Consider the following 11,364-nt stretch of genomic DNA (forward strand, 5'->3'; position numbering starts at 1 on the left):
AAATGCAAGTACCTCAGAGTGGTGATCAAACCATCTCATGTGAAGTCAACAGGTATTTGTTAATTAAACGGCCTACCCAATGGCAAAGACGTAGTGGCATTACAAAGAAAGTCCTAAAGTAGTCTATGTACCACTTAGCAAGGGCACCACTGCCCATGAAAATGTAATAGCAAGGTCCCAGTTCTGTGCTGTCACTGATCATCTTTGACTCATAGGAACTTCAAAGAGGCTAGCCTGACTACATGACTGAATGTGTAATTTTAGATGATTTCAATCAATTCAACAGCCACAGGCTAGTTAGTGGTTACCACCATGGACCACACAGCTCCAGAGACTGAAGAACAGAGTGTAAAATGTAACACAAGCTACTGAAGGGCTTTTTGAAAATCTTACACCCGTGCCCAATATATAGCAAGGACTCAAACACTCGATTTTAACCTAAGGAAATAGATGTCCCTCGCTGTATTGTAGCTTCATTGCATCCCAGGTTTAAAAAACAAAACAAACCAGAAATAGTGATCCCTCACCTATCATGTAGTTACTTTCCAGAGCAATAAGTGAACCACAATAGAGCATGGGATTTTCACCTATCACGGCGGTGTCTGGAACTTAACTCCCAAGATAGGTGAGGGATCACTGTACTAGTGAGTGGAAGGGACACAGGTGTTACAAATGAGCTTTAATACTTCTATGGGGGAAGCATGGAGTAGGTGAAATTGGACTGCCATAGATGGACAACAGTTGAAGCTGGGTGAAAGAAGGAAACAAGGAGGCTCATTATACTATTTTATAAGTATTTGAAATTTTAACAGACTAATTCAAAGCTAAGATTTATTCCACAGTTTTCAAAAGTGTTAAAACAACAATGTTAAAGTTAACTTACCCACATAAAGCCACTGGAAAAATGCCTTGAAATTCTTCATACTAATGTCTATAACTCTACAAAGATAAACAAATCAGAAAAAAAAGGTCATGAACAGTACTGTTCAACTGTTACAGAGTAAAATAAACTTTACTGTTCTTCTTTGTCTTGTCAGGATTTAAGCCCTTAGAAGAGCATTCTAAAATTTTAGAATAATAATTTTATAAAATAATAATTTTAGCATTCCTAAAATTAAGGCAAACAAAAACAAAACACATCTCGATTCTTTCAAAAAATTAAGCAAATAAATGATCTGGTCGTAATTGTGTTTCCAAAAACCTGAATCTTACCCAGCATTCTGTGACATATGAATTCTTTTCCTAACTCTGCAAGTAAGTGAGGAAAAAATTTTCCCACATTATTTTTTGTTAAAAAATTACTAATCAGTAAAGAAAAAAACACTGACTCCATCAGGAAGTTACTACTATAAACTTATTTTATGTCACAATGTCTGATACCACTGGACATCATTTTATGAAGCTGATTTTTTAGTCCAACAAATAAATGAGGTCTCAAAAATTGAATTCTCTTGGATTTGACACAAATGAAAAAACGTTAAGAATTATAAATCAAACTCACCTTCATTTTGGTGAACTTTCTGAATACAGAGATGAGTTCAATTTTTACAATCTCTTTAAGGTTACTTCTATGTGATAATTACAGTAAGCAAATAATACCTGTACTGATTTTCCTTGAGGTCCTAAGACCTGAACCGAGAGCCTGTGCATACTAGACAACAGTGTGCCAGTGAGCTACGTTCCCAGCAGTACAAGTATTTTTTTTATGTTTCATAATATCACTGAGAGGTGTATCAGTATCAGTCACCCTACTAGGAAATCAAAGGCTGCAGCACTCCTATGTTATCAAGTAAGGTAACTAAAATTCTCTTGCAGCATCAGGGAAAAACAAAGTTTCTCTGTGTTCTCCCTAACTAATACCTTCACCCCTACCTAACACAACCAGACACACTAAAGCCCTCCCCCACTGCTCCTGTTCCTCCATCTGTAACCCTTCGTAGTGACATTTTTTCTACTTGAAAGGATCAAGAAGTTAAATACTTTCTATTCATAGTGAGAACTATTCATAGAAAACTTAGTATTTCATATTTGCTCTCAGCAAATGTAAATTCCAAAAATATTCCAAAACACAGGAAAAGCAATGTCATTTCTCCTCTCAATTTGTCTTCTGAGCAAGTGCTGGAGCTTTCACTTTCTAGAGCCCAATTATAATGACAGTGAACAGGAGGAAGCATATGTATTATAAACTTAGAAAAATAAAGAGTAAAGAACATCTTAAAACTAGTTTCAGAAGTGCTGAATACTGGTGAGTGACAAAGTTCCCCAAGAGAAGCCAAGTGCAGACAGCTCAAAGAGCAAACAGCCAGGAATGACAAGAGAGTCTGAGAAGTTTGGTGCTGGCAGTTCACGCTTCATCCTAGATACTCAGGTGACTGAGATCTGAGGCCTGCACTTCAAAGACATCCCAGGCAGGAAAATCTAGGAGATACACTCCAACTAATCACCAAAAGCCAGAAATGGAGCAAATGGTAGAATGCTAGCCTTGAGAAAAAAGCTCAGGGACAACACTCAGGCCTTGAGTTCAAGTTCTGAGACTGGCACCAAAAAAAAAAAAAAGAAAAAGAAAAACAGCTCAACAGAGAGAGGAAGTAAAACATATTCCTAAACTGTATCTTACTGTACTGGACATACTAGCCAAATATAAATAGATTAAAAACTGAATCAAAGTTAAATTTCCTAGACTTGAAACTCTTTGTATGATTAAATAAACTTACAATCCTTTTGCCTTAGCATCCCAAGCACTGGGATTACAGGTATGTGTGTAAGGTTCTTATTAATTTCAAATGTAACTATTCACAATCAATAGCATCTAAAAGGATATAAAAAATATAAAGATATAGTCCTTGTTAAATAAGTAAACTATATCTAATATATTCTGTTGAGAAATTAAATCACTACCTTCAATTCCCGTAGCATCCAGTTCAAGGGGTTTGTATTTTTGCTTTCATGAAGCCATTCCTTTCAGTTCACTCAAATGATACAATAAAGACTCTGAACCACTAGCACAACAGGAGACATAGTGTCATTACCTAGTCAGGTGGTAGGCAGTTCCAATTTTTCAGAAATAAAAACTTAAGGTAACTATTTAATTTTCTTGCCGTTAAAAAAATTGTATCTCTAGTTCTGTAAACATAAGCACAATCATCTGGCTATCATCTACTGAAATGAATATACATGACAATAAGATTAAATTTTATATGATCAAATTGTGTTTCACAGTCCTAGCACTATCTGGGGGGAGGGGCAATGCTAGGGATGAAGCTAGGGCCTTGCATAAGCTAGCAAGTGCTCAACCACTAAGCTACCCCTTAGCCCCAATCTTGGCACTTTAAAGACAGCCAGTAGGCAATCTTGTTCACTCATATCTACCCAATACTAAACAAATAGTTTTTGAGATCCAACTTTGTGTCAGACATTGTGCTAGATGCTAGGGACAGAAAGGTGACAAGAATCAGGTCCTTGTGACCACAGAAATTACAGCGTAACAGGGGAGAGAGGTCACAACCACACAATCATACAGTGTAATTTTCCCAATGGCCATAAATGCCTGGAGGGGAATGCATAGGACAAGGGTATAAGTGTAATATGAGTTAATATGGGGACTGGTGAAAACTGCTCTGAGGGAGTGAACTGAGCTGAGAGCTGAAGATTCAAGAGCAGGGCAGGTGTTCATAAAGCAAGAAGGAGGCCCCCAAATCCCTGAGTGGGAGATGTCAAGTGTGGAAAGTAGAAGGCCTCTTATAAGAGCAATAGGCAATGCTATAAAAACACTTTGGTTCTAAGATCAAAAAGAAGGGACCAGGAGCATCTGTGAGAGGTATTTCATTGGATTTACTGAGGAATACACATTCTACAGGGATGGGGATATAGCTCACTAGTAGAATGCTTGCCTAGCATATACAAGACCCTGGTTTTGACCCAGAGCATTGCAAGAAAAGGAAAAAGAAGAGTAAAAAGACCAGACATTTGTGGAACAAAGTATAGAAAGACCAGTGCAGAAGGCATTACATAACGGCTGTATACAAATTTAAACTGAACATTCAGCATCCGCTTGTAAAACTGTCACTCAAGCAGCTATGGATAGGAACAACACGAGACCTGGAACACTAAAAGGAATCGTGGCTCTGCCATGTACTAACTTTGGGCCAGCCATATAACTAATTCAGTTTCATCCTGGTAAAATGAGACTCAGAACAAAATTCTAGGGTGTTGAATGAAAAATACACAATATGTTTTACATGATAAAATATACAACATACTCAATTTTCTCTGTGGAACAAAAAAAGGAATATATGCCCTATTTCAAACTATACCTTATAGTTTAGTGGGGGGGGGATCCAGATGGGAGACTTGCTTGGTGAAAAGATAGTGAAAAATTATTTCATGAAGCAGAAATAATATTTACACTTGAGTGTGCCAAGATTCCCCTTCAAATGCCAATGCAAAAATTTCAGCTAGGCACTATTCACAATAAATAGCCAAGATATAGAAACAACCCAGATGCCCCACAGAATGGAATATTATGCCATTAGAAAGGATAAAATAATGGTATTCGCAGAGAAAGGTATGGAACTAAAATGAATCAGTTTGAGTGAGGTAAGACGAGAGCAGAGAGACAAATAGCACATGTTCTCCCTGATATGAAGATGTTAAAATCCAAAATGCAAGGAAATATGACAAAGTAAACAGGACTCAAGAAACAAAGGACATCTACTTAATCTGCCATATAATTTCTAAATGACTCCATGTTCTTGACCTCATATATTGTACATATGTGCACACATCTGAGGGAAGCAAGGAGGAGGGCACGGAATCAGAGGGAAACAGGTGAAAAAATACAACAGAGGGGCCCATCAGCTACACTGGACATTGATGAAAATGAACTAAAGAACTCAAGGGAGGGAGGGAATGAGAGGGAAAGAGGGAACAGCTAACACTAAGCAAAAGGAAAGAAATATATTTATCACCCAAAGCAGAAGAAATATTGTCAAAGCTCATAAAATTCACAAACTTTATAGACCAAGATAATGACAATTTTGTGTTTGAGACTTTAACAAAGTATCACTATCCTACAGTACTATGAAATTTGTGAAATTTATATAATCACTTAATCTCAATAAAAATTATTATTAAAAAAATTTCAGGGTAGTGGTACTGTAGCTCAAGTGGTAGAGCCCTCGCCTTGAGCCAGAAGAAAATGCCAGACAATAAAGGTAAATTTTCAGAAAGACCACAGCAATGCCCATCATCTTTATACCTCTGCAAATGACTTATAACCAACTTCTGAATACTGGAATATGATGACTCTATAGACTGGCCAACTTTTTTTAAGCCCTAATTAAGAGAAGAAAATATATTAGCACTCAACTAGGAGAATATATGCCAGTCCAAAAAAAAAAAGAAAAGAAAAAAAATTAAGACTGCATTCACAGCTACTTAAGTACACAAACATTTTAACAGCACCTTTATAGTTAGCTGGTTCATCAAAAGGGTCTGAAGTTCAGCACTACAATGAAAAAGGATGGGGCTGGGAAGGTAGCTCAGTGGTAGAGTGCTTGCCTTGCAAGCATGAGACCCTGGGTTCGATTCCTCAGCACCACATAAACAGAAAAAGCCAGAAGTGGTGCTGTGGCTCCAGTTGTAGAGCACTAGCCTTGAGCTGAAGAGCTGAGAGACAGTGCCTAGAGCCAGAGTTCAGGCCCCACGACCAGCAAAAAAAAAAAAAAAAAAAAATGAAAAAGGATGTTTTAGTCATTTCTCCATCTAAAATCTGTACACATTGCTTAAAATCATAGATTTCAAAGAAAAAAACAAGATTTTGGAAAAAAGTAAAACTACCCCCAACAAAAATACAACTTTCTTAAAAAAATACAACTTTCTTTTGTATACAAAAAGAAACAAAAACATAACCCTAACACGCTTAAGTACACATGAGGATACACTGCATATTAAAAAGGACTTGGCTTAGTAAGGCAAAGGGCAATGCTCACTAAGCCAAATTGTACCAATCTAAGCATTTAGGAAAAAGATGGCAGAGGTTTCCACAAAGACCACGGAAATCACATCTGAAACACTGGAGGGAATAAATGAAAACCATAAAAAATAACTCCAGAAGTAAATACAGATTAACCTTTTCATGCTGTTAAGATGGGGCAAGTTCTAAGATACCAAAAAGAAAAAGTTTAGTTTGGCTACATAAAAACTAAAATCTCTAGCCGGGTGCTGGTGGCTCACGCCTGTAATCCTTGCTACTCAGGAGGCTGAGATCTGAGGATCGTGGTTCAAAGCCAGCCCGGGCAGGAAAGACCATGAGACTCCTATCTCCAATAAACCACCAGAAAACCGGAAGTGGCGCTGTAGCTCAAATGGTAGAGCGCTCGCCTCGAGCTGAAGAGCTGAGGGACAGCGCCCAAGCCCAGAGTTCAAGCCCCACGACCGACAAAAAAAAAAAAAAAACCTAAAATTTCTGTACAAAATGATCACATTAACCCAAAAGGGTGTATCCAAAAACCTAGAGATGTATACTTCTAATACTCTTTGCATACCATAATTTTCTATTTCATTTGGACAAATGAATTATTCATTTTTATTTACTTCTAAAATAAATTGATTTAAAAAGGGGGGAGAGGGGTGAAGCAGGGCATCAGTGGCTCATGCCTATAATCCTAGCTACCCAGGAGGTTGATATCTAAGGATTGTGATTCAAAGACAGCCCAGACAGGGCGGAGTTAATGGTAGAGTGCTTGCCTTGCATGCATGAGGCCCTGGGTTAGATTCCTCAGCATTACATAAGCAGAAAAAGCCTGAAGTGGTGCTGTGGCTCAAGTGGTAGAGTGCTAGCCTTGAGCTGAAGAGCTCAGGGACAGAGCCTAGGCCCAGAGTTCAGGCTCCAGGACTGAAAAAAAAAAAGACAGCCCAAACAGAGTAGGCCCTTGGAGAGTCTTATTTCCAGTTAACCACTCAAAAAACTGGAAGCAGGGATGTGGCTCAAAGTGGTAGAGTGAAAAGATCTTAAGGACAGCACATAGGCCCTGAGTTCAAGCCCCACAACCAATCGGAGGAGAGGGGAGGAAAAGGAGGAGTTTATTACCTTGCCTTCCCCCACAACAGCAAGTGCATAAATTCATCCTGTACTGATGCGGTTGTGTTCTTTTCCTAGATAAAATAAAAAGAAATATGTGATACGTGTTTTGCAGCTTATAAAGTACATCTACTCACTATTCTTTCCTCTGTCTTCTCTCAAGCCCTTATATACAGGAAACATCTGAGGTTCAGTGACTGGAGACAACCAGTCAGCTCTTTCAATAGCTTCCTCATTCCCAAAACCCACCCACTGCATTAAGTTGTTCCAATGGTGGAAAAGTCAGCTATGGATCTGATATGGTTTGTCCCCCAACGGTTCATATATTATGATGCTGCTGAGGTAGTGGAATCTTTAATAAGATGTAAGACATACTGGGAGGTGGTTAGGTCACTGGGGGTGCTGCTATGTGAAGAAAATGTAGTTCTCATAGGAACCTGGTTAGATCCTGCAGAGTGAGTTATTCTAAAAGAGCAAGACCACCCTTCTCCACTTTCTGGTTCCTGGGTCACAAGGTGATCCCTCTGCCAAGATGCCATCTCCCAGAGGAAGAAAATAACAGAGCCACACAATCTGGGACTTCTAGTCTACAAAACTGGAAGTTACATAAACCTCTTTTCTGTATATATTACCCAAGTTCAGGTACTTTGTTATAGTAACAAAACCTAATATAGAGTCTTTTTTGCAAATATTTTCTGTGAAAATAGTCGTTGGGCCAAGCTGTCTGAAGAAATTATGGTCTTAACCTTTCATAAATTAAACTGACTTTTCTCATATAGCATATGAAGCAAATAGACTTTTAAACTCTTTCCATGGGAAATGTCAGTTACATTACCTGCACAAACTTAGTGAGACGAGAATCCATCTGCATCAGTATTTCTTCCCATGCTTCACACATACATGTCAGTGACAAATTTATATACTATTAGCAAAAGAAGAAAATATTTTAAACCCACATTCTACCTAATATATGCTTCTTAAGGTCACAAAGAAATCCAGAACTTACTTTCAATCACCCTAATTAGCTTAGTTAAGCCAAAGGAAAAGAGAAGACCATAGCTAACCTTTGGTAACCTCTTTTTTTTTTTCCAATTGTGGGGCTTGAACTTGTGGTCTGGGGACTGTTCCTGAGCTCTTTTGCTCAAGGCTAGCTCCCTACCACCTTGAACCACAGTGCTACCTCCTATTTTCTGGTGGTTAATTGGAGCTAAGAGTCTCATAGACTTTACTGCCTGGGCTGGCCTTGAACCATGATCCTAAGATCTCAGCTTCTTAAGTAGCTAGGATTACAGGTGTAAGCCACCAGGGTCTAACTGTTTGGTAACAACTATTTTTACCAAAGAATCAATGATTCTTAGAACTTTACAAAGAAACTTTTTTTTTAATTAATTTTATTTTATTTTATTTGAGAACATACTGTACAGAGGGGTTACAATTACATGGGCAGGATAATGCATACATATCTTACCAAGCATTGCAGCCTCCTCCTTTGTTTACCCTTCACCTCCCTTCCCAGCCTCCCCCCTCCCCCCCACCCAATCCTTTCCCCCCTCCCCCCCCTACACCGACATTGTAAAGCTCCTTTTTGACATGACATTTTGTACTTCTCATTGTTGCAACAGGTCCACCTGAATCCTTAAACGACTTGTTTGTCCCCATCTCCTCCACAAGTTATACTGACATCAAATATAGTGAAAGCGGGGGTTACACTGTGGGGGAGGGACATACAAAGCAACAAAGAAATAATCTTATAAATGCGTTAGAAACACATGCATGAAAGAAAAAAAACATTAAAATACATATTTAAGGGATCGTTTTCCTAACATCTGACCTTTTCCGCTTGACTCATACATATACTAGATATTGCATATAAGGGAAACCATGGGACCTATGTTTCTTACAAAGGAACTTTTTTATACTTAAAGTTTATTGTAAAGGTGATGTACAGAGGGGTTACAGTTACATAAGAAAGGTAATGAGTATATTTCTTTTTGCACAGTGTTACCCCTTCCTTCATTTCAAAAGAACATTTCTGTACCTAGTAAAACAAACATCTTTTACATTTTATTATTTAATCTGTGTTTTATTACACTGTCAAAATATTGGTTTGTTCAACTATTAAACTGTCAGAGGACCCTTAAAAGATTCCGACCCCTAGTAACATTTGCCATCAAGTAAATTAATGGCTGTGGTAAAACAATAAGGATAAAAATGGCCTCAATTCTTTACAGTTCTTCCATCCTGACTTATTCTCCTCACCTTGCACCTGGCTGCCCTATAGCTTGCTCTAACTGAACATAGCAGAAACAACACTGCTGAGGCCAGGGCCTTCAAGTTGTTTATACATCTTGACTTGCACTTTTTTTTTGAGAGGAGGGAGAGGGAGACAGGATCTTGTTATATAGCCCAAGCTGGCCTCACACTTGCTATATAGCTCAAGTTGATATTATAATACTCTTGCCTGAGCCTCCCTATTGCTGGATTATAGAAGTGTCCCACCAACCACAGTTCAACTTACAGTCTTTTTTATTTATTTAATTTTTTGCCAGTCCTGGGCTTGAACTTGGCCTGCACACTGTCCCTGTGATTCTTTTGTTCAAGGCTATCACTCTGCCACTTAAGCCACTGCTCCAGTTCTAGCCTTTTTTATGTACATGGTACTAAGCAATCGAACCCAGGACTTCATGCATGCAAGGCAAGCATTCTACCACTGAGACACATTCCCAGCCCTCAATGTGTACTCTTGAAACCTTTGCTGCCACTACCCTAGAAACAACCCAGGACTAGCTGGCTAGAAGATGAAGCATGCAGGGCAGAGACAAAGCCACTTCAGCCAGGGACACATATCAGCTTGCATGATCAGGCTGGGTGACCTGAGCCATACCAGGTACAGATCACCACAACTTTCTGGCTGAGTTTAGTCCAAAATGCTAACCTACAAAATTATGTACTAATTTGGGGTACCTTTCTTATGAGCAAAAGCTAAAATCATAAAAGACTATTTAATTTGCAATAAAATATAAGTAACATTTTATTAATAGGAACATTTAAAAAGATTGACTATTTTTTTCCCTTTCATTTGGAGGTGATAAACAGGATTGGATGAGTAGATTAATTAAATTACTTTTTCTTGCTTTAATAAATATGGTAAGATTAGCAGAATAGATATCCAACTGCTTTTAGTTTCAAAAAATAAAATTACAAAGGTTATAGTAAATACTTCTAGAAAGCAAGTGATGAATAAATACCTGCAACAGAGCTGAAATGTGAGTAAACTTCCTGGCCATCTGAGTTACTTCAGGTAAGAAGGAGTAGAGCAGATTGGTTTCAAGCTGAAAAACAAGAATAAATTGAGTCATAATCAGATGTATTTACTTTTTTAAAGATAAATTGTTCCCCCCCACACACACACGTGCATGCACACAAGTGTGCATCCTCTAACTTAAAGAGGAGCAAAGATCTAACTAAGTATCAGGAAGACCAAATCAGAATTCTGCCCCTTTTAAACATAACCAAGTTGGAGGCATCAGAATCAAGGGAAGGCATCAAAAGGCATTAAAATATTACTGGTAAAAACAAAGAAAATATCCCTTACCAGTTATATCACACAGAAGTTGTCATTTTAAAAAAAATCTATTACTAGCTGGGAATGTGGCTTAGTGGTAGAGTGCTTGCCTAGCATGCATGAAGCACTAGATTTGATTCCTCAGTACCAAATAAACAGAAAAAGCCAGAAGTGGCACTGTAGCTCAAGTAGTAGAGTGTCAGCCTTGAGCAAAAGCAGCTCAGGGACAGTGCCCAAGCCCTGAGTTCAAGCCCCAGAACAAAAAAAAAACAACAAAAAAACTTTTACAAATTTCACAGAAAAAAAGAGTTGCTCTATTATAGCACAAATACAGCCTGGTGATCACAGTTTCTCAGCCTGAAGACACAAATGTGTACCACCATTGTTGTGAATTCTATGTCTAGGGTGCTCTGGAACACTGAACAGCATGCTATTGAAGACATTAAGCAGTCCTCACATCTTCTATCGTTTTGTTCTACTTTGTTTGAAACTTCACACATACTTAGGATAAATATATACGATTTTCAGAGGAAACACTGGGGAAGTTTACTTGGAAAGCAAAGGTACAATCTACATAATAGGAGCCCAAACAGTTTCCTAATCTTATTATGTATGCTACACACAATAAACATTTGTGTAAATGTTTTACACAAAAAGCATGTGTTAAGAGCAGAGCCTAATGGTGCACACCTGTAATCCCAACACTTGGGAGGCTAAA

The 11,364-nt window shown here is 38.3% G+C and overlaps 1 pseudogene; it reads right to left on the minus strand.

The window, feature by feature from the left end:
* Positions 1-11,029, minus strand: part of LOC122122024 — a 32,884-nt pseudogene extending 21,855 nt beyond the window's left edge.
* Positions 11,030-11,364: the final 335 nt, after the last annotated feature.

Source organism: Dipodomys spectabilis, unplaced genomic scaffold (genome assembly GCF_019054845.1).
Source record: "Dipodomys spectabilis isolate Male_0828 unplaced genomic scaffold, ASM1905484v1 ptg000201l, whole genome shotgun sequence".
NCBI lineage: Eukaryota > Metazoa > Chordata > Mammalia > Rodentia > Heteromyidae > Dipodomys > Dipodomys spectabilis.